The 23,517-nt window shown below is 38.4% G+C and overlaps 1 long non-coding RNA gene across 2 annotated transcripts; it reads left to right on the forward strand.

Moving 5' to 3' along the window:
- The first annotated feature begins 31 nt into the window (after positions 1-31).
- LOC103884256 lies at positions 32-23,081 on the forward strand. 2 transcript variants are annotated; one of them, XR_004182834.1, is made up of 4 exons: positions 32-3,571; positions 14,336-14,425; positions 16,712-16,880; positions 21,354-23,081. It is a non-coding gene; the product is annotated as an uncharacterized LOC103884256 (long non-coding RNA). The 2 variants fall into 2 exon arrangements; XR_002521968.2 differs by lacking the exon at positions 21,354-23,081 and having other exon boundaries at positions 16,712-17,865.
- The last annotated feature ends 436 nt before the right edge of the window (positions 23,082-23,517 follow it).

The raw sequence follows: 23,517 nt of genomic DNA on the forward strand, positions 1-23,517 counted from the left end.
TGAACACAAACTTCCCTTCAGATATTATTTTATTGCTAGACTTCAAGAAAAACCTTTTGTTTTTCTTGAAGTTTCAAAAGGTTTCTCAGTTCGATGTAGTTTAAAATGTTTTAATATAGTGTAATTCACATTTCAAAAAATGTTCCTAACGGAACATAAATTGTGATGAATTTTCATAAGCAGGGATACCCATGTAACCAGCACTCAGGTCAACAAAATAGTAGCCATACCCCACACACCTACCAGAGGTTTGCTTACTTTAAAAGTTTATATTCACAGAATCTTTGAAGTATTTTCACTGTTATGTTGATGTCCTTTTTAAATGCTGAACTTAATATAGTTACACACGTTTCTTTCCTGCAAGAATTCTCTTTGGAGGAGAAGGTGGGTGTGCAGTGCTCCCCAGGTGGCGACACCTAGGTTCAAAGTCAAAATAATCATCCTTGAGTTCTACAGACGGTGAGCAACACCAATGTTGTTCAAGAGTCTGATTTTACATCATATATTCTTTCTTTTGTCCTGGAGTTGGCAAATTTGTTTGTAAAGAGCCAAATAATAAGTATGTTAAGTTTGCAGGCCGTATATGATCTCTGCTTCTCCTCTTCCTCCTCCTTCTCTCCTTCTCCCACTCCTCGTTCTTCTTCATCATACCTCTAACAGTGTAAACACCACTCTTGGCTCTTTAGTCACATAAAATCAGGCCTCAAACAATATCTAGTCCACAGTTTGCTGACCACATCTGGATCTGCCAGGATTTCTAAATCGACCGAGCATTCAAAATAGAATCACTCTCTTCTCCCTAGCACAGGAAGGGAGTTAATGTTTCCGGTTTCCAGAAAAGTCATGTATTGATGATTTTGGGGGTTCATTTTTGAAGCACGTAGAGCATCTTCTTGGGTTTCTGCATGTCCAGGTTAAGTCTGTGGCTCAGTCCCATGGTGATCTCATGAGGAAGTCTTGTGTGACTGATGAGGTCTGGTTGGGCCCCTGCCAGGGTCAGCCCTCTGCACCTAGCTTTTCAACTTATCCTTCCAAGAGTCCTCATCTGTTCTGAGCAGGAGAATGTGCTGCCAATCCTGAATAGAGCTGTGATCCTCCAGGGAGCACGTAGGTTTAGAGAGTTTATTCCAGAAACCTACTTTCTGCTTTGTTGTCAAGAATGCAGAGAACTGACTGCCTGCAGCTTATTGCTCAGATTCACTACGCACAGCCCTGAGGAGGAAGAAACTTTCCTCTTCATTTTCTGAGCCCCACATGAGGAAAGTTCCAACAGTATGGCAAGAGCTGGTGTGCAGCAGGAGGAGAACTGGCCGCTGTGCAGTGGGGATGATTTCATTCTCACTTTGAACAGGAACCTGAAATGACCCAGAAGCTCAAGACCATGATGGTTAATCTCATGTGTATTCACATGTCTGAGCTATGATGTCTAGACATTTGGTCAAACACCAATCTAAATCTTAATTTGAATATATTCTTTAGATGGGACGAGGATTTAAATCAGAGTGCGTTGAGAGAAGCAAATGACCTTTCTTTATATGGTAGACCTCATCCAATCAGTGGAAGGCCTTAAGAAGAAAGACTGAGGTCCTCAGGAAAGAAGAAATTCTGTGTCCGGACTGCCTTTAGACCTGGACTGCAACTTTAACTGTTCCCTGGGTCTCCAGACTCCCAGCCTGGCCTGCAGATTTCAGACTTGACAGTCCCCACAATCATATGAGCCTATTCCTTAAAATAAATCTCCCTATATACATATACATCCTATTGATTCAGTTTCTCTGGAGAACCCTGACTGATACAGAGGGACACCCTCTGTATTAGTCGCATTAGTAATGCTACTTGCATTACTTGCAAGAAAGAAACGTGTGTCACTATATTAAGCTCAGCGTTAGTAACTGTTCCTCCTGTTGCCATCTGCCACAGTGCCCTTGGGCAGCTTCTGGTCTTCAGGCCTCTTCTCCCATGGGAAAATCTCTCTGACACTTTAAGACCCTGTCTGAAGCTATTCCATTCCTTTATGTTGAGTGAATCTACTCATATTCCAGGGATCAAAAGGCAAGTAACCATCATCACTGCAGTGTTTGCAGAGGCCCCTCTCCAGGACTCCCTTTGGGTCACCCCCTCCTATTTCACTCCAGTTTCCTTCCTGCTCTTCAAACTTTATTTCCTTCTATGTGTGGCCTCGTTATTGCCCTTTTGCAGCACTTTTTAGTTAGTGATAGTAGCAGAATTTCTCTGATTTGGCTCTTGAAGATCCTCCAATCTCTCTCTCTCTCTCTTTCTCTCTGTGGCCTCTGCTTTTTTTGTGACAAGTAGCATTTTCTTACCCTATTTGTGCCCTCTCAGGATGTGTCCTTAGGCCCAAGGCACTGAATATCTAGAATGAGAGTAAAAATAACATCCATGCAAGCTTGTAGTAAGGGGTAAATGATACATTGCCTGTAAAATACATGGAAGGTGCAGAAGTTGTGAGGGCTGGCACTATTGGCAATATTTTACTGTCATTAGGAGGCTTTGATAGTCAGGACAGAAAGCAAGGCAAAAAATGGCTCTAGATTGAGGGACCTGAAATATCCCAGTCCTCATCCTTCTCTGACTGATAAGGATTCCGGTGACTGTCTTCAGAGCTCCTTCTCACTTTGCTACCCCCTCCTCTAGTTGGTAACAGAAGCTCTTCATAGACTCTGACTTCTGATGTGATTGATGATTGCTTATCTGAAAATGATATTGCACTTGAGATTTTGTTGACCACAGGCAAAGATGTACATATTATCTGGATATAAGCAACTGTGGTATTGCAACAAAGACCACCAAATGACTTATTACAATGCACCCTTCATCAGTCCTTCTCTAAACACAAACCTGGCATGGCTTTCAAAAGTTTATCAGAAAAACATCAGTTTTCAACTGCACTTTCCAGGCCATCCACAATCTGCTCTCAAATTTATCTTTTCATACTGTTTTTCTTGCCTCATCTATGCAAATTTTACTCTTTATCCAACTTGATCTACTCAATCATTTTTAACATACTTTATTTGATCAGTCCCTTTAACTAAAGGACAATGTCCCTTTTTTAACAATGCGACCATGTCCCTCATAGCCTGCTGCCTGATCACATCATATCCACTCTTCAAAAGACAACACAAGTCTCTTCCATTGAATCCTCAAACACTGCGATCTCTGAGGTTCTACAGTAGTTACTTACGCCTCTGCCTTAGAACATCTCAGTCATTCAGAAATCAAATGTATTCTATTTATGACATGGTCAGACAATGCTAAGTTCTGAGGACACACACATTGTTAAGTTGCAAAACCCTTCTGCTCTCAAGTGAGGGAGTGGACATATTTTCCTGTTATACTGCTTTTGGAAATTAAAATTGGGACAACTTTTCTGGAACATAAGTGCTCAGAGAGCCAAAAACTGGAGACAACCAGATGTTCTTCAGTGGATAAAATGGTTAAACGATTATGGTATATATCAATACCATGTATACTACTCAGCAATAACAAGCAACTAACCATTGTTTCATGCAACGTAGATGGATCTCAATGGAATTATGCTAAGTGAAAAAAGGTAATCTCCAAAGGTGATATACTCTCTGATTACATTTATATAGCATACTTAAATCCACATAATTATGGATTAGTGGTTTCAGGGACTGAGGTTGCGAAGAAACAATCTGTTCTATTTAAAATAGGTGATCAGAAGACTCCAGGAAGGATATTGATTTTTTTTAAAAGTTATAGATTATCTTATATGTTTAATTATATGCTTGCTTTATAGATTTGCTAGAGAATTTGGAGATGAATTAGTCACAGGTAGATATGATACACATCAGTTAAAAATAAAGGCAATTACAAATTCTGAGAAAAGTGAAAAGTTTTGTAAGAAATGAGCTTCAACATATACACTTTGGCCCACCTGTAAATAACATTTACATAATAAATTTTATGGTGTTTATGTATAGTTCACAGTTTACTTGCATAATGTAATAAACACTGAATATTGGTGTAACCAGTACTTTTAAGTTATATTAAGTAATGAGAGACGAGAAATGCTTGGGGAAATGATGAAGAGAAAGAGAAAAGTTGTATAAGGTCTGAATATTTGTCATCCATGGCAGAAATATAATAATATTACCTAATTTTAAAAGTTAGGATATAGCAATTAAACATGTTAAGTGATAGGGTGATAAATACCATAAAAAGGAAAAACAGAAATTTCTGCAGATTATTGCCTCTGTGCAGGAGAAAACCAGGGTACTTTTAATTTACAACTAGTACCATTTACTCATAAACTCATTAAGATTATTGAGTTTTTAAAATTATTAACAAGTATCACTAAGTAAATACAAAAATAATTATTTAATATCATACCTTTGAATCTAGGAATGGCAATTCTCCAACCTAGACTAAAGAAACAATCTAAGACAGAGAAAAATACAAATGTATAAAGATGCTCCTGGCCGGGCGCGGTGGCTCAAGCCTGTAATCCCAGCACTTTGGGAGGCCGAGACGGGCGGATCACGAGGTCAGGAGATCGAGACCATCCTGGCTAACATGGTGAAACCCCATCTCTACTAAAAAATACAAAAAACTAGCCGGGCGAAGTGGCGGGCGCCTGTGGTCCCAGCTACTCGGGAGGCTGAGGCAGGAGAATGGCGTGAACCCAGGAGGCGGAGCTTGCAGTGAGCTGAGATCCGGCCACCGCACTCCAGCCTGGGCAACAGAGCCAGACTCAGTCTCAAAAAAAAAAAAAAAAAAAAAAAGATGCTCCTAACAAAGTTAGTAATAATGTGGAGAGATTATAATTAATCTAAATATTCATAAATAAGAGAAGGATTAAGAAAATGATGGCATATCCATAACTTTGAAACACATGAAGCCAGTAAAATATTTCTATAGCACATTAAGTGGTTAGGAAAGTACATATTTTGTTAACGTTATATGGTAAAAAAAAAAAAAGGTATAAATTATGTAGATCTAACATAAACCCAAGTATGATATAATTATACATATATGTATAAACAAAGAGAAAAAGATTTGAAGAAAATAACTAATCATTTAACAGCTGCCAAGTCTGTACAGTGATTTTTTTCTCCATTCTTTTACGAATTTTACAAAATGTTCTAATTTGTAACTGCCTACCTTTTATAATCATAAAAACAGAAAACAGAAATTTGTTATTTGGAAATTTGAAAATCAGTCATTAAATCACAAGTAATAATTTTAGGATGTAGGATTTAGACTCAGTTTGGTTTATCTTGCTGGTGGTTTCACTGGCACACGAGCAAGAGTTATGTCTGACTGTTGTATCTGCACAGGGACAGCACAGCAGGTACTCAGTGAATGTTTGTAAACCCCAATCCAGTCGTCCTTCTAAATGGTGTGGCGTAGGGTCACATCTCCCAGAATGATAATCCTTTGTGTAAACACACCTATGCCATGCCCAGCAAGTCTTCACTAAAAGAGAGCATTCTCGTCCACCCTGTAGAGTTGAATGTCTTGCTTCATCTATTTCTTTTAATAGTTTTCAGGTTAGACTTCCTCGTTTGTGGTGAAGTTTAGGGCAGTTCTGATCAGACTGCCTAATAACCACAGGAAATTGTTTGGGCTGTGTGTTAATTTGCTGATCATGTAGGACATCAATTGTGTGTGATAGAGCAAGACAAGTTTGGATACTAAAAAGCTCCAGGAAAAATATAATCAGAGAGAAGTGACAGTACACTTGACCCACCCAAAAACAAAGCAATTAATATCAAGTTTGCTGAGAGGTAGGTACCCTGGGGGACCATGTGAGGAATGGGATCTATTTTCAATACTTGCATCAGGAACCACGTCACCTCTCTGAATTTTTAGAGTTAGAATTGTGCTTTGATTGGCTTAGAGACAGGAAATATACTCAGTAATCATGGTAGTTGGCAGGCAGAGACAGGTATGATTCCTTTTCAAGCGCAAAGCCAAAGCCAATCTACTGACTTAAGTCAACCTGTGGTCAGGAGCTGAGTGAAAATGATTGACCTTTCTGCCCTTTCTGTGCCACACACATATCTGTATACATTTTTCATGATCTATATACTATCTTTTTGAAAAGGTTCTTCTTATTTGTCAGTAAAGGTGAATCTAAATTGGTATCAAAGATGTGTTATTACGGCCATTTGATTTTCTATCAATTAGGGCAAGTTTTCCCCCAAATCAAATGATCATGCCTGAGACGTATCCCATAGGACAAAAAGTTCATTCCTCAAATCATTAAACAAACAAAATACTAAACAATTATTTAATACAACTGTATGTACCAGACAGTGTGAGAGGCATAGTCATATAGATATTAGTGTAACGTGGGAGTTCAAAACTCAAGTATGCCTTGACTCACGCCTATAATCCCAGCAATTTGGGAGGCTGAGGCAGGTGGATCACTTGAAGTCAAGAGTTTGAGACCAGCCTGGCCAACATGGTGAAACACTGTCTCTACTAAAAATACAAAAATTAGCCGGACGTGGTGGCGCATGCCTGTAATCCCAGTTACTAGGGCGGTTGAGGCAGGAGAATCGCTTGAGCCCCGGAGGTGGAGGTTGCAGTGAGCCAAGACTGTACCACTGCACTATAGCCTGAGCGAAAGAGTGAGATTCTATCCACCCCCGCCAAGGAAGAAAAAACAAAAACAAAAACAAAACCCTCAATTATGTCACTTATCAGTTGTGCTAAATCAGGCAATTTATATAACCTATAAGGAGGACAATTTTAGCATTTGCCATGCAAAGACAGATGCCTTTTAGCTCTGAAGAGGGCATTCTTTTCTGCCCAGACAATAAGTGTAAGTCAAGACTGTCCTGACAAACCTGAACATACAGTCTCTCCACCTCTGTTTCCTTTTGCACAAGTTAGCACAATATCCCCCAAAGCGATTCAAGGACTATAGCAAATACTGGTTGTAGAAAACACTCAACAGAGTCCTCGGCGTGCAGTAGTCCCTCAATGACTGGTAGCTCACTCTCTTCATCCGCCAATCCTTTTCCCTATCCCAAATTGGAGAGTTTACAGATAAGTAGAGAAAATGCTCAAGCTAGAACCCATTTCTTCTATTGAGTTATTTATTTTTATATTTTAAATTTCATCTTTTATTTTAGATGCAGGGGGTACATGTGCAGGTGTCTTACATGGGCATGCTACACCACAGTCTTGCACATAGTACTCAGTAGGTAGTTTTTCAACCCACATCTCCCTCCTTCCATCCCTACCCGCTCTAGTAGTTTGCAGCGTTTATTGTTCCCGTGTTTATGTCTATGTGTATTCCATGTTTAGCTCCTACCTATAAGTGAGAACATATGGTATTTGGTTTTCTGTTCCTGTGTTAATTCAGTTAAGATTTAAGCAATGGGGAAAGGACTCCCTATTAAATAAATGCTGCTGGGGTAACTGTCTAGCCATATGCAGAAGAAGAATGAAACTGGACCCTCACCTTTAACCATACACAAAAACTAACTCAAGATGAATTAAAATTTCAATGTAAGTCCTCAAACTATAAAAATTCTAAAAGAAAACCCAGGAAATACCCTCCCTAACACTGGGCTTGGCAACGAATTTTTGCTAAGTCCCCAAAATCAACTGCAACAAGAACCCATTTCATGAACTTGGTCTGGTAGCTTCATAAGCTTCAGCCTTGTTCCAACCTGCTCTTCCAGATTCATTTTTCATTGTACCCTACCAGTTTCCCCAACACACATAACCATGTATCATAACCACGCATGCATACACACGTACATGGACACATTCAAGTACATTCCATATTCTATATCCTAAAATCAGTATGATCATGATTTACTGCATTTCTCTTTTTTTTTTTTTTTTTTTTTTGAGATGGAGTCTCACTCTGCTGCCCAAGCTGGAGTACAGTGGCATGATCTCAGTTCACTGCAACCTCCACCTCCTGGGTTCAAGCAATTCTCCAGCCTCAGCCTCCAGAGTAGCTGGGATTACAGGCATGTGCCACCACGTCCAGCTAAATTCTGTATTTTTAGCAGAGACGAGGTTTCACCATGTTGGCCAGACTGGTCTCGAACTCCTGACCTTGTGATTCGTCTACCTTGGCTTCCCAAAGTGCTGGGATTACAGGCATGAGCCACCACGCCCGGCTGCATTTCTCACTTTTTAGAACAATAGATGCCCTTTCATAAATCTGAGCCTGTTAGTACAATGTCTGCCCTGCCTTGAATTCCCTGTATCCTCTTGTCTTTCTGGCAATCTCTCATTTAATTTTAAGAACTAGTTGGACTCTTTCTCTCTGAAGTCTGCGTATCAATGATCTTTTTCTGTGTAACAAACGATCCCAACATGTAGGGGCCTGTTGGGTTCAGGATTTTGTGGGTCTGTGGTTTAGGTGGGGCTCCACTGGGTGTTTCTTGACTGGACTTACTCATGAATCTGCAGTTGTCTGCCAGGTCAGCTGGGTGCTGCTGTTCTGGGATGGCTCAGTTCTACTCCACATGGTTTCTCATTCTCCAGCAGGTCCGGCTGGGCTGTTCAAAAGGAAACAGAACACGCATCTATGAAAGCAATTGGGTGTGGGAAAGGATACAGAAACCTACAACCACACCTAACACAATACCACTTCTGCTGTCTTCTATTGATCAAAATAAATTTCAAAGCCAGTCTCAAGTCAAGGGATTAACCAATGGATTTCATCTCCTGATGAGTAGAGTTATAAGGTCACTTTACAAAGATGTGAATACTGGGATGCATAAAAATTCATAGCTATTTAGGTAATCAATCCATTAAATCTACCTTTATTCTTCTAGAATAAGTTAATAAATTTATTCTACACGCTTCCCCAGACTTTACCCCTGTCCCTGTCTATTATATTTTTTAACCTAATGTGTGTTTCCAAGGACATACAATTCTTCTTTATTTAGTTTGGAAAAAAATGCATGAATGTGTATTGGAAATATTATAAAGCACCTACTGAATTAATAAACTAATGGCAATATATAAAGCATATATATATATTTTTTTTGTTGATGGTGAAATGATTAAACAGTGATTAAGTTGTTGCAGCTAGGACTGAAAGAGATAGATATTTAATTGCATACACAAATAAGAATCATGACATCAATATTTCTGCCCTCTTTTGGAAATTCATTTTCAGCTCAAACTCTAATCAAAAAGCACAAATCACTACCACAATAATAATGATAACAATATCACTTGGTTGATCCATGTGAAATTACTAATACTCAACCATCTGACCTATAAAAACATAGCCATTTTTATGCTTCAACCTAATAACAATAAAGCAGTGTCCTTCTTTTCCCACTACCAGTGAGCCTGAGAAAACAAGGCAGTGTTTATTTTGGGCAGCAGGACTGAATGACTGAGTGGAACAAGGAACAGGCCCCTTGCAGAATTTTATGCAGGGTGTAAACCCTTTCAGTCCTAAATTGATAAAGATATGGACAGAAAATATTTAAAATATATACAATGTATTTGACTATCCCTAACAGGGCAGCAGCAACAGAGAACGTAAAGAAGTTGATAGGCAGGTGATTATAATGACAAAATGGGAACTCTTGGTGTGCAACACCTCTTATATCATCATGGCTTAACATAGTATTAATCTGCTTAGAACCATGTGCTATGCTATAACTGCAAACAAAATTTGCTAAGAGAGTGATAGGAGGCAGGGACTAATACTGTGAAGGGAGGCTCCTGATCAAGAGGCCTAAAAATTGAGTTATAAATGCAGGTACTGACTCCATATTTGTTATTGTGGGGAAATCTTCCCAGAGGAAAAGATATCTTCTCACCATCATTGAAGATGATTAGGATCTTGAAAGTTAAACCAGGAAGAGGGAGCAACATAGACAATGGTTTAGTCCACTGTGGCTTGAGTAGGGATTGCACAGTAGCAGTGACTGTGTTCCTTCAATCTTCTGAAGGATGATAACTAACAGTATTCACTGCTTATTATGTACTTTGTGTGTATTATGTTGTTCAATTCTCAAAACTCTGTGAGTTAGAAGCTATTATCTCCATTTAATAGATTTAGAGCAAATTGATGTTTAGAAAACTTGAGTAACTTGTTCAAAGTCATATAATGATAAATTGGTAAAAAAGCAAGATTTAACCCAGGATACAGGATGGGCTTTTAGCCATTACCTTATCAACATATTTTTTTTTTTTTTTTTTTTTTTTTTTTTAGCCTACTCTGGTCAATCAATTTCTAGTATTAGAAATGTTTTGTTTTGGTTTTAAATGTTTATTTCTCTATACTAGACATTGATGCATCTTTGCCTCTTGAACATTCAAAGGCAATATTTTAAACATTATAGATGCTTAATGAATATTGTTGGATTAAATCAGTATTCTAAAGCAAGGGTTGGCAATCTATGCTCCTACAAGCCAAATCCAGCTTGATACCTGCTTTTGTGAGTGGTTTTATCACAGCTCAGCCACTCTCACTTATTACCTATTGTCTATTACTGTCATCACACAACAGCAGAATTTCATAGTTGCGACAGAAAGAATAGGACCAGTTAAAACCTAAGATATTTACTATTTGGTCCTTTCTAGTAAAAGTCTATAAAGACCTATTGTAATGGAAAGAAAGGAAAGAGATCGAAACTCTGATATGTTAAATACTTCTCATTCTTTGTAATATTAGGAAACTTTTTAAAATTTGAAATTCTAGCATCTAATTTGGATATTTTTATTGCCCGTCATTATTTTGTTAATCCACTCTTTGAACATCATAATTGTTTTCACTGGTAGAAATGATGCGTGGGTACTTTATGTGCTTGATGTGTGGGTACTTTATGTGCTTCATTTCATTTAATCCTCATACGATCCAATGGGTAGTGAGCATCATTCTCATTTCATCAACAATGGAAGCAGAAGTCAAAGGGTTAACCTCCACTTACTTACCTAAGTGGAGGAATTAGAACTTGAATTCAGCTGTCTTGGACTCTAAACTCTAAATTCTATTTTCCCTCTATAGCTTAAATTCATTCTCATGTGGCAAAAACACACTGATTAATTGCTTAGGAACATATAGTACCCTTTATTTTAAATATCAGCAATCATTTCCCATCGTTATCATATAAATGGGACCATCCCATTAATACTTGGAAAATGTCAAGCCCTAAGAGGTCGGATGATGTGTGCACCCAACCATGCAGTAATTTACAAGAGCAGGCAGGGAGAGGTAGCATACCCGCACTGTAAGGCATCACTTCTCAGTATACCTGCCTGGTTTGTAACCTCAGTGTCATAGCATCTTAGGCTTGGACAGTTTCCTAAAGATCATTTTATCTAACACCCTAACCAAGGCTTGGATTTGTCCTTAGTATTTTTGGGCAGTAGCAACTGGGTTCACATTAATGGCATACTTAGTCTGGTCCAGACACTGTGATAGATGTTTAATATGCTTCACCCCATTTAATCTTCACAGCACCTCTGGGAGATAGGAATTAATTACAGACAATAAGGAAACTCAGGATCAGTAAGATAAAGTCGTTTGCCCAAGGTCACATAACTGATAAGTGGTGAAATTAAGCTTGAGAACCACACTGCCCAACACTAAAACCCACCCGTCCTCTTCATCACAATCCCCATGAGCAGCACATTACCCTGAGGTATTTACGGACAGCCCAGTAAGACCCTTTGTAAACTCTGAGAGACAGTAGAATCATAGGAGTGACTGTAGTTCACAGTTTTCCTAGTGGGTGACAGTAAATATATTTTTTATAAAAACAAATATGCACTTGGGAAGTACTAATAACATGAAAGTTATAAAAGAACTTAAAATCTCTCAGCCACCAGTTGATTCAAAATAAGTGATCAACCATGCCTCTCTGCCCAGATGTTTAATGGAAAAGCCACTTCATCCATGACTTTGAACAAAACCAACCAGCCACAGGGCAAGGACAGTAATACTTTCCAGGTATCTGCTGATTACCACCCTAGCACTATATGCCCACCTTATATGAGTAGGAAAATGTCATTGAATAAATACCACATGTTAACCAAGCATATCCTCAAGATGACGCCCCCACCACCCCCCAGCACGCTGGCACACACATACAAACACACATACGCTCCTAGCTTTGTCACTCCAACACAATCCTTTCTACCTGATGGGACGTACGCAGCACTAAATAACACATCACCTGAAACCTTGCAGCATGGTGAGTCTGAGGAAGTGAATAAGTGAGCAAGTGTATAAGAAAGAAAGAGGAGAGGTAAATAAATTAGAAAATAAATAATTATTGACAATCATTGTATACTTATTTTAAACACTCATTATGCTAAGTGCTACACATCCATTTATGCCATACAACTTTGTGAAATAGCATTTTTATTGTCCCTGATTTCAGATGACAAAAGCAAACTTTAGGATTAACTCATCTAAGTTTACAATGAGCCAAGATTTGGATTCCATAAGCACTTTTAATAAAGAAATTACAAAAATAAAGGAGGTTAAATTAAAATACATACCATAGGCACACACATGCTTGTGTGCACACACAGATTTAAAAAGCACATACACCCTGCAATGGAAGCCTGTGAGAGTGCCAAACACAGCCACTACCTCTTGCTGGGGCCTTTCAAGAAAATTACACTTTTAGAGAAACTCCTGGGCCATGTAGCTCATTTCTGACATCTCCCCCGGGTTTCCGACAGGATTTTCGGACTGGGCTTGAAACTTTCTATTTCTCTCCATTTGCAGCATTTTCTGCTGCAGATTTATCTTTTGATTTGCTTTTGTCTGTACTTCAAGCATTCATTTCTGGCCATTCTCCAGCTCCACTCCTGCTCCTTCCCACACACCTTACAGCATCAACTCAAAACACTGACTCAGGGCTTTTTTGAGCTCCCTTACGGGAAAAAATACCTTCACAGAGGGTTCTTGTGTGGACTAGAGATAGTGAATATAAGTTGAAGGCAATGAATAACAGGTAGCTATTATGAATATACAAGCAGGACACTTCTATCTCACGTAAGTTTATATTTTACTTTAATTGTTGAGAAAGCCCTGGGTTGATGTTTTCAATTGGATGTGGTCATTCAAGGAGCTGATTTTATAGCCTTAAGTATTCATTGAGTCAAGAATTATTATGGCTGCATTTTTTGTAAAGGCTGAATAATTTTATTGCCATCAACGAGACTGGTAGCTGAGGAAGCTGAGGCAATGATGAAAATAATTAAATCATGTGCTTCAGGGCACAAAGCAATCAAGTACAGATGAATGGAAAACAATTTTGCATTCCTCTCTGATCCTTTAGAGCTTCTTTTATCACCCCCTCCCCTCTTCCGAAACCCAACACCACCTACTGGCTGAGAATATGGCGCAACTGTGCCTTTCACCAGAGGCTTCGTGAGCTGTGGTTGCTGTAGCCAAACAGGATAGGGTCCAGGCAGCCCAGATGATGAGGTTCTGCCAGAGACAAGCTTTATTTCTTTGGCTCCCCTCCTCCTTTGACTGACTGTGTGAGGACTTCTAGTAGCATTATTTATTATAATTAATTGTTTCACTTCACTGATCAAAAGCTGCTTCCAAATCTGATCCAAGGACAAGAACAGTCCCTGAAATTCATGAATCTTGACATTACAAGCCCCATAAACCTGCAATGAGGAAAGGCTGAACTTGTGTGTAGTAATGCCCTTGGTGCACTTTTGCAGACCCAATCAACTTTCTGTACAGAGAAGAGGAAGTGTCCGACTACATTCAGGAGCCTTTGATGTCGTCTCTTTCCTTACAGCTCTCAAATCGAACAATGCTCTTCTGTCTTAAGCTGTGGCTATCTCTAAAAATAGTCTCAGAGAAAGGCATCCTTGTAATTGCAACATATGCCAAATTACTCGTCTCCAGATGATTAAAAAGAGCAAACTTAATTCCCTTGTGATATCAAATAGGCTACACCATTATCATGTCGTGTTACATGAAGGCTATAAGAAACTCTATTTCATTATTCAATGTCTTCAGTATAATTTAGAAATGATATTATGTTTAGACTTGTCCCTCTCCAGTACTTACAAAAATAAAAAAAAGAAATAAAAATAATAATCTTCATTGTGATAGGCAACTAAGTTCTATGGAAGAGAAGATTACCAATTCATAGTTTCATAAGAACCTTTCCAAAGATATGTTTACTAGTTATCTTTTCATTGGTTAGGGCTCAGCACGTAAAATGTAAGTGACTTGAAGGCAACCCCTTTATATCATACCTGTTTCCTTTGTCTTTGCAAACGTGTAGCTCCACTCAAATTTAATAGTCGATAAATACTAGTTGATTGATATACCGATTTGCAAAAGACATGTTGTGCTCCCCTTTATCCTCAGGCTCTTCTTGATGTGAGTGTGAACATCCTTCACTGGCCTAAACAGAGAAAAGAGACAGGAGGGATATGAAGAGATTCAACTAAAGTGGAGGTGTGTGTCGAGGAGGTGGGGAGAATCAGCATCAGCAATCTAGTAAGGACACTGGGAATTAGTGAAACATTCATCACTCACATTGACTTTCCACTGGGAAGCTGCTGCAATATTCCCTTGCCCCTTCCCTGCACAACCCTTCCAGTAGCACCCCCTGTGAATTATGTGGATATTGCATGGCCCTGACACTAGCACACCTTTGCTTCTTCCATGAAGACTTAGTTTTCTGAGAGGGAAGGCTGTGAGGCTGTGAGAAATTCTCTTTAGTCCATAGATCTCCAAAATATAGGGATAGATTATGCTTTGTGATTTAGAATAGTGTTACATTTTTATTTAAGTTATCAGGAACCTTTTGTATTTGAGACGTGTTTCAGAAAAGAATAAATCAGTATTTCTTTAGAGACATCAAAGATTTTTTATGTTTTTCTATGATATCTAATTCAGAGATAGAGAACCTTATCTCCTTCCAGCTAATATGCTAGATCGTCTTTTCTCAGTAATAACGGGAAAGCTTCCAATTGGGAAAAATTGTCACCCCGTTTCACACATAATGTATGAGGAAATGCTGAAATTCCTCTTCAGTAATCTCTATAGGAGAAGACAAATCTAATCCTCAAACGATTCAATGGTTACTTATTGAGTTTCTAATATAGATGGGGATGACTGCTTAGAGAGTGGGAAGGTGTAAAGTTATAAGGAAGGTTTAAGAAATGCTTCCTGTCTGCAGGGAGCTCATAACTTCGTGAGAACAGAATACATAAATGTATAAGCTTATGGATTTATTCAAACACCTGTGCATCTGGCATTCCCAGTCTTAATAAGTTGCAACACATTCACACAGCAACCCAAGTCAGAATACCAGGAGTCACCATTAACTCCTTTGTCTCTCATTCCCCCATGGCTAGCTGCTAGTCCCAGAGTACTATAGATTCTACCTCCTTAATAGCTCTAAATAAATCCCATCTGCAACATCCTCCTGCCTTAGTTCAGAATTCCATCTTGCCTTAATTCCCAGAATAGACTCCTAAGTAGTCTTTTTATGTCAACTCTCAAATACCTCCACCTCTCCAATCCATTCTCTACACTGCAACCAAGTTGATCTTTCTTAAATGAAGCTTAATTGAGATTGTAATTCCCTTACTTGTGCAGGATAAAATGTAGATAATTTGGCTTCATACATAAGGCCTTTTGTAATTTTATTTCTGCCTAATTTTCTAGTTATTTTGTCATTCCATAATAATATACGCACTCCAAAAAGACTAGGTCAACATCTTTCTTATGCACCACTGTATCCTTCAAGCCTACCAGAGGATGTTGCAACAATTGATGCTGATGACTTGGAATAAATAAAACCCTAGCTCCAACAAACTAATCTATTTATTGTTTCATGAATGACCCATGCTCTTGCTGTCTCAGAGTCTTTGGCTATTCTTTTGCCTCTCCCAGGAATGTTTTTCTTAAGGACAGATTCAATCCAAGGACACTTTCCTCCTGAAGACCTTTGCTGTTCCTCTTGGCTGGTTAAGATTCCTCTCCCTTTGCTCCCATACCCTCTAGTTAGCTCTGTTACAGAACTTCCTTCATTTTCTGTGATAACATTATCTCCAGGTTCCTTTGGTCTGAATGCTCCTTGACAGCTGGGCCTCTGTCTTATTTGATTTTCTATACCCAGTGCCACCATTGTTCTTCACCAAAAGTATGCACTTGATGAATGTTTAATGAACATATGAATGAGTTGTATGAATAGACAAATGCATAAAAGGCAGTTGATAAATTAATGGGTAGATATACTGAATGGAACAGCTATGCAAAGCAGTATAGTATATATTATTAAATTCAGGCATGCAAAGGAGAATACAAGCTCCCAGAAGGAAGGTGTCTCTCTGGCTTAACTCTTTGGGGATGGCTCATTATAGTTTACCAGGGACTTTGGAGTGTTAAGAGAACTACCTAGATCCTATTCTCTTCTAAGTTCAATTTAGAAAATTAGATAGCCAATATTCTCTAAATATTCACACATTACTCACTTAACTCATAACCCAAAAATGTGAGGATTTAACAAATTAAATATCCCCAAATTTTCAAATTGATTATACATTTCTCAAATCAACACTGAAATTCTCATAAATACTTTTAAAACCTTAAAAAGCAAACAGAAAAATATAGAGTGAATAAAAACTAATCAACATATTTATGCTATAGCAGTGGGTTTTAATTTTTATTTTTTATTTTTTTACTTTTTTTTTTAGTATTCCAATTTTAACTCAGATTTGTGTTTATTCCTAGGAAGTTTTCTTCCTAATCTAGTGAGACAAATGACTGCCTCAAGTCACCTGAGGTTACCAATATGGACTGAGACTGGGAACAAGAGTTTTGGATGTGTTTTCTAGGTGATTCACTCCTTTGTGTGGCTGGACAGGCCCTCTTTTGTATTTTTATTTTGGCCATGACATTGGTAAGTGTCTAATTCCTCTAGAAAGTACTTTTGCAAGTTTATTCTGAATGCCCCTCTATTATAATTTTGCAAGTCTATTCTGAATGCCTTTGTTACAATTCACACAAGCTATTTTGTTGTGATTGTTGTTATTGCTTGCTTTGACTCAAGTCTGGCCTGGTTTGGTTAAATCGGAAAATCATTCTATTTGATTAATCGAAATCACAACTGTTTTTACTTCTTTAACCATTAAGCCCTACGGTATTGAAAATAATGTTTCAGGCCGGGTGCGGTGACTTCCGCCTGTAATCCCAGCACTTTGGGAGGCCGAGGGGAGTGGATCACAAGGACATGAGTTTGAAATCATTCTGGCCAACATGGTGAAACCCTATGTCTACTAAAAACACAAAAATTAGCCCGGGTATGGTGGCAGGTGCCTGTAATCCCAGCTACTTGGGAGGCCGAGGCAGGAGAATCTCTTGAACCTGGGAGGCAGAGGTTGCAGTGAGCCAAGATCGCACCAGTGTACTCCAGCCTGGATGACATTACTTTCTACATTGCCAACGTCAATGTCATCACCATAACAAATCTCTTCAACTTCCCTATTAAATGCCTTTCAAGATTTTGTTGTATCTTCTATATGGTCTCAGAAACTAAAAACAGTCTTCCTCTAGATCACCAGTTCCTCTTCTTCCACTGCTCTTCCCATCTTCTTTGTGTTTTCATCAGTTTTCCCTTCTCTACCTTTTATGATTTATCTCTTCCTGTCCACTGAATCCTTATCTTCATTCTATAAAATGTCATAATTTTTCACATAATTTCAAGATATTATGTGATTTTTTTCACATAATATCCTAAAAAGCACTTACTTTTAAACCTGCTACCTCAATTTACCATCTCATTCCTATCTTTCAGCACCAAACCTACTGAAGGATCTGTTTCCTATTGCCATTATAACAAATTACCACACTGGACCCCTTCCTTACACCATATACAAAAATTAACTTAAGATAGATTAAAGACTTAAATGTAAAACCCAAAACTATAAAAACTCTGGAAGAAAACATAGGACATACCATTCAGGACACAGACATGGGCAAAGATTTCATGATGAAGACACCAAAAGCTATTGCAACAAATACAAAAATTGATAAATGAAATCTAATTATACTAAAGAATTTCTCCACAGCAAAACAAACTATCAACAAGGTAAACAGACAGCCTACAGAGTGGGAGAAAAGTTTTGCAAATTATGCATCTTACAAAAGTCTTACGTCCAGCATCTGTAAGGAACTTAAACAAATTTACAACAAAAAAGCAACCCCATAAAAAAGTGGACATGAACAGACACATTTCGAGGGAAGACATACAAATGGCCAACAATCATATGAAAAAAGTTTAACATCACTGATCATTAGAGAAATGCAAATCGAAACCACAATGAGATACCATCTCACACCAGTCAGAACGTCTATTATTAAAAAGGCAAAAAAATAACAGATGATCATGAGATTGTGGAGAGAGAAGAATGCTTATACACTGTTGGTTGGAGTGTAAATTAGTTCAACCATTGTGGAAAATAGTGCAGTGATACCTCAAAGACCTAAAGACAAAAACACCACTTGATACAGTAATGCCATTACTGTGTATATACACAAAGGAATATAAAATCATTCTGTCATAAAGACACATTCATGTGTATGTTTCCTGTGTCATTATTCACAGTAGCAAAGACATGGAATCAACCTAAATGCACATTAATGATAGACTGGATAAAGAAAATGTGGTACATATACACCATGGAATACTATGACTATGCAACCATAGAAAGAATAAGATCATGTCCTTTGCAGGGACATGCATCGAGCTGGAGGCCATTATCCTTAGCAAACTAAGACAGAAACAGAAAAACCAAATATCACATGTTCTCACTTATAAGTGGGAGCTAAATGATGAGAACACGTGGACACATAGAGGGGAACAACATACACTGGGGCTTATCAGAGGATGGAAAGTGGGACGAGGGAGAAGATCAGGAAAAATCACTAGTGGGTACTAGGTTTAATACTTAGGTGACAAAATAATCTGGACAACAAACCCCCCTGACAAGTTTACCTATGTAACAAAGCTATACATATACTCCTGAACTTTTCAATAAAAGCTAATACAACAAATAAATAAAAACAAAAAAAACCAAAAAAAATTAAAACACACACACACACACACACACAAATTACCGCAAACTTACTGTCTTAAAATAACACAAATTTATTATCTGATAGTTCTGTAGTTAGGAAGTGCAAAGTGAGTCTTACAAGGATAGATATCAAGGTGTGGTCAGGGCTGTGCTCCTTCTGGAGGCTCCAGGGGAGATCTCATTTTCTTGTCTTCTCCAGTTGGGAGTGGGGACCTGCATTCCTTGGCTCGTGGTCCCCTCCTCTATCCTTACAGCATGTCCCTCTAAACTCCACTTCCACCATCACGCTCCTTTTGCTGACTCTGACCCTCTGGTCTCTCATTTATAAAGACCCTTGTGAATATACTGAGCCCAACTGGCTCATCCAGGATAATCCTCTCACCTTAAGATCTTTAATTGAATCACACATGCAAAGTACCTTTCGTCATGTAAAGTAACTATTCACAGGTTTTCAGGATTAAGATATGGATATCTTTTGATGTCATCTATTCTATATACTATGGGGGAGAGTCTATATGTGCTAAAATAATGTATGTTAATCACCGGACACTTAGTAGGTACTCAATATATATAAATTCCATGAATGATAAAATATGGAAAAAACATGTTTGTGACTGTCAGGTTACAGTTTTCACAGTCAACTAAAATGATACAAATTATATAAATCCAAAGTTTTAAAATTATTGATGTAAGTATAGTCTGAGAAAATTCTTGAATGTTTTATGTACATGAAATTCCAAGTATCCTGTGTTCTCCAGCAGGAAGCCCTTTACACTAGATATTTTACGGAATGTCTTAGAAGAATACAGTGTCAGTTCTGCTAAGAAATAGTTACTCATCTCACAATTCTTTTTTATTTATTTATTTTTATTTTTATTTTTTTTCATCTCATAATTCTGTATCCAAACCCATAGCAAACCTTCCACATCTCTTCATCTCCACTGCCACTATGTGACTCAAGTAGCCCTGATTTCTCTAGAATTTCCTCCTTATACAATGGTATTCTCAGTACTCCCCATCAGTCTGCTCCCCACCCACATCCGGAGTGATTATGTAACATGTAACAGAGTTTATACACTCCCCTATTTAAAACATTTCAGTGGCTTTCCATTTTTCATAAAATACAAAATATTGAGTCTGGCCTTACAGGTTTTTCTTGGGCTGGCCCTGCTCTTCCTCAGTAGCCCTACTGAGGGACACATCTGTTTACATGTGTCACCTTCCTCATCTTTAAATATCCACATGCTACAAGGCCCTAGGTAAGCCTTTACATGAATGTTATTACCTCTGCAAGAATAATGTTCCCAGTTAATCTCAACCTGGCTAATCATTATTATTAAACTGTCAACTAAGCATGATTTCTCAGACCAGCTTCTTCAATTCACCATCATTCTCTCTCATGGTCCCCTGACATTCCCTTTAAGCATTAACTGAACTTGTAATTGTATTTTTATTTGCTCTGCTATTTGTCTCTCTCCACCACTGGTCCATATAAGGTCGATTAGGTGCAGAAATAATATCTTCTCAGTTTACCTCTACATGCAACGTCCTTAATGCAGTGTTTGCATAGTGTGCAGTCAACAAATATCTTCAATATTAAGTGTGCTTGTTTAGTGCCTGTACACTCCATGCAGACAGACATGATGTTGGCTTCCTTTACCACTGCCTCCACCACACATGCTCCCACACCTGATATATAGAGAATGCTAATAGTTGCAAAACAAGTGAATAAATAGAACAAGGAATTCTAAACAGCATTCTACTTAAGATCAGAAGATGTAAATGTATTCCCAAGGGGAAAATTGAAAATTCCATTTTTTGAAAATCTGGGCCAATTGTGGAATGTTTCCCTATAGAATTTGGGAAGATAATCATGTCTCACTACGTATATGCAATGTTTCATGAGAATGTTTCATATGCCCATCTGTAAGTTTCATTCAGACAGGGTTGTCCTTTCACTCCACCTTAGGGAAGAGGAGCTCCACCACAGGGGACAAAGCTGTATTTGGAGACCCTGGGTTATGCAGGAGGAACCTGGTGGTTTCACCCTGATAAGAAAGGAATAAAAACTCTTGGACTACCTAACACTTGAGACAGGGTTTAATGTTGAGAATTTGGAGCTAGTCACTTCAACCTGGCTCTACCCTGAGAGGTGAAAAAGAGGGAATTCTTGTGGTTTCCATGGGGTCCATCTATTTCAGGATCACGGAATAGATGGGAGTGTGAAAAAGGAGTTCTGTAGGGAGTGTAAGTAATTACCTGTCTGATTTTGTCTTCTGTACTTACACCTTCCTTAGGGACCTTGAAAAGGTGACTCTGGCTATTGTGCGTGGAAAACTACTCAACGACTTTTTAAAACATCTCTCCACCGATGACCATGACAGCTTCCACACCATTCTCTACACTACTGTCAATGTGATCTTGCCAAAAGGTGAATCCCATGATACCAATCCCCCACTTAGAGCTTCTTCTTGTTCTTAGAATAAAATCCAAAGTCTGCATCAAAGCCTGCAAGTCCTCCCCTTTCTCATCACACAGCCCTTTCCCTCTCATTTTCCGTGTCCTCTTCATACAGGGTGTCTTATCACACCTTGAAATGCACCACGCTGTTTCTTCCCCAGAATATTATTCCCATGTCTTTATTCACACTTGCTCTTCGCTGTACGTGGTCCAATCTGTTAAATCAAATTTAGCCTAAAGCTGTCTCCTTAGGTATTTTAAGTCTGACCAAAAGGTTTCTCTGTACATTGTGAACTATAACCTAAATGGAGTTGTATACAGATTGTAGTCTACTCTTGTGTCAATCACTAAGTTTTGGCCAGTCAAAGGTGGCCAACTGTTCAAACTGATTCAAATAAGGCAAACACCAAGCTGTAACCAACCCAGCTGTTTCTGTACCTCACTTTCATTGTCTGTATGTCACTTTCCTTTTTCCATCCATAAATCTTCCACCACGTGGCCGAGCTGAAGTGTCTGAGCCTGCTCTGGCTCAGGAGGCTGCCCGATTCGCAAGTTGTTCTTTGCTTAAACTATTTTAAATTTAATTCACCTAAAACTTTTCTTTTAACAGTTCTCTTTGGTGCTCTCTTGATATCTACATCTCAGAATAATATCACTTCTGTGAAGTCATTCATGACCAACCCAGCCCACCATCAGGAAAGATCATATTCCCTCTGGCATATCCTCTAAGCACTTTATAGATTAGCACTTACCAAATATATTTAAAGACCAAATTTGTAGTTAAATTAAAGCCTTTCTAAAAACTAAAACCCATAGGTTCAGATAGTATAGCATTCTCATTCCACCACATATTGCCTAGTAGCCATTTCTTACAGTGTATGAGCTCAATCATTATTCATTGAAAGATTATCTGAATGAACAGATCTGATTGTGGGCATCAACTGCCACTTGATCTTGAGCTAAAGATCACTGTTCACATTTGAACATCCTGATCATCACTATCGCTTATGCTGTACTGCTATGACCTGAATATCCTCCCAAATTTGTGTGTTGAAACTTTAACCTCATTGTGGTGGCACTAAGAGGGGGTCTTTGGGGAAGTGATTAAGTCATGAGGGCTTCGCCTTCATGAATGGTTTAGTGAATTATATTAGGTTGGTGCAAAAGTAATTGTGGTTTTTGCCAGTACTTTCAATGTCAAAGGCCACATTTACTTTTGCACCAACCTTAATAAAAGGACTGGAGGGAACTGGCTTAGGACCTTCTTTCCTTCTGCCCCTTCACCATGTGAGGACACAGCATTCATCCCCTCCAGAGGACATGGCAACAAGGCACCATACTGGAAGCAAAGGCCAGGACTTCCACAGACACCAAAACTGCTGGTACCTTGATATTGGACTTCCAGTGACTAGAATTGTGAGAAATAAGTTTATGTTCTTTAAAAATTACCCAGTCTCAGCAACTATGACAGAAAAGATCATCACCCAAATGGCTGATTTAACTATTCCCAGGCCCAAGCCATTGTTTTTAAAATTTGGCTTAAAACCAAAGATAACCCATATCAATGTAATTTTTCCAACTCACCTATCCTCTCATCCTTCTTTGTCCTGAGCGAAATACTTCTCCACTTCCTAAAACTTTCATTAATATATTGGGTTTCAATTCTCCAATATGTTAGTCTCCAAAACCGAACACAACACTAAACATGACGTGATTCTCCTATACAGAACAGAGCTAACTTCACCCTCATTTGATATTCTGTAACTCTATGAATTCAACCTGAGGACTCATTATGACCAAAAGTGAAAAAATAGTGCATTGAGTAAACTTCCACATGTTTTAGTTATTACAGTTTTAACATCTTATTCTTTGGCCTTAATTTACGGACAGATTAAGTTTAAGAAAACAACACCAAAATGGGAAATTTGCAGAAACAAAATTTTCCTGTCCATATTACCTTTAGGCAAAGATATTTCTACTTCCTACTTTCCTTTTTAGAAC

The sequence above is a fragment of the Papio anubis genome, chromosome 3, assembly GCF_008728515.1.
Source record: "Papio anubis isolate 15944 chromosome 3, Panubis1.0, whole genome shotgun sequence".
Classification (NCBI taxonomy): Eukaryota; Metazoa; Chordata; class Mammalia; order Primates; family Cercopithecidae; genus Papio; species Papio anubis.